The sequence below is a fragment of the Octopus bimaculoides genome, chromosome 17 (genome assembly GCF_001194135.2).
Source record: "Octopus bimaculoides isolate UCB-OBI-ISO-001 chromosome 17, ASM119413v2, whole genome shotgun sequence".
In the NCBI taxonomy this organism is placed as follows: Eukaryota; Metazoa; Mollusca; class Cephalopoda; order Octopoda; family Octopodidae; genus Octopus; species Octopus bimaculoides.
The window spans coordinates 16,799,507-16,801,196 of record NC_068997.1 but is presented as its reverse complement, the minus strand read 5'-3'; positions in this window follow the sequence as shown (position 1 = coordinate 16,801,196).

Sequence of the window (1,690 nt, the reverse complement as noted above, 5' to 3'; positions counted from 1 at the left end):
GGGAGAATTCACAAAAAAAACAACACACGATGAAAGTTGGTGTAGAAAACAAACAGATGTATTAGTATAACGCTCGGGAATTGAAAAAGTCTTTAACATTTCGAGCCTACGCTCTTCCACAGAAAGGAACACAGAAAGAAACAACGAGAGAATAAAAAGAGAGAAAAATGGAGAGCTCCTTTAGAATGCGAAAGAATTAGTGCTATTTTTAGGGAAAATTTTGTTACGAGTTTATCTCACTGGTGCGAAAGATAACAGAGGGTGCATGTGTAGATCAGGTCAGGTGTGCTTATGAAATTATTTATAGTATTTTTACACGTGTTGCAGTGACATTTGCTTGACGCATTATGTCAGTATTTTATTTTTTTCCTTACGTATTTATTGCTCGTTAATTTCGAATACCAACTTCTGATGATATAATTATCTAGCCTTATGCTAAGAAACGTTTACGTAAATTGTCATATGAGGATCAATTAAACAAGTGCAGATACTATAAATAAATTTCACATTATACACTCTCGAATCTGTGCATGACTATATTGTTTTTAACAATATGTCTATGAATCATGCGATTTTTGATCCGGTTGCAGTGAAAGCCGTGTCTCTTCCGATACATATAGCCGCGTCTCAACTAAACAAATTTTGTAGACGAAGCCTGTTGTAGACACACACATACACACATACACACACAAAGAGTGGGAATCGTGGCAGTCATGGAGGACTGCAACCATGATTCAAAGAATAATAGTGACCAGAAAACAGAGATCAATCATTATGCTCTTGGTATATGCCGTTTCTTACGGATTACCATCACCAGCATGCTCCCTCTTCTATTTCTTTCTGAATAGAGAATACGTCCCTTACCTATATTAGCTTAACAACTCGGACCTTAGAAAGATGTTTATTTAGGACTGACTCAAGGATGACTCTTCTTTCTCTACGTTTCCTTCTCTGTTCGAGTATATATATATATATATATATGCGCAAACATGCTCACATACGTATAAAAACATACAAACACGTACGCATAAGCCCTTACGCACACACACATATATATGTTTGTGTAAAAGCGTGTGTGTGTGTTTGTATGTATGTGCGCGTGCACGTGTATATATATATGTGTGTGTGTACACATATGCAAACAAAATGTGTACTTTTCATTTGCGTGTTTGATCGAACAAATATACACTAACTGCAATACAATTACTGTTGAGCTGCTCGGCTACTACTACTACTACTACTACTACTACTTCTACTACCACTAATAGTGGTGATGATGTCGGTGGTGTTGGTGGTGTTGGCTTATAATGCTAATGGTTGCGCATTGTATTTCATTGTAAATTTGGCAGAGGTGTTGGTTATAATGACGACGACGACGATGATGATGATGATGATGATGATGATGATGATGATGACAGCAGTGGCAGTGATAATATGGGGGGCGGCTGGGTACAAGAAGCATGCGCTAGATTGTGGCGGTGGAGGGTGGGGGGCATTTCGATAGGATGGTGCTGGCGGTGTTGGTGGTGAAAAGACTGTGACTAAATAAAAGGCAATGGTGAAAATAGGACTTTTGGTAAAGACAGGTGAAATATTTTGCTCTGTTTACCAATAAGTGACCTGGAAATTAGAGAACACTCAATTACTGTTTATAACACCCTTTCGATAGTCAGAGGGAGGCGGGATGAAG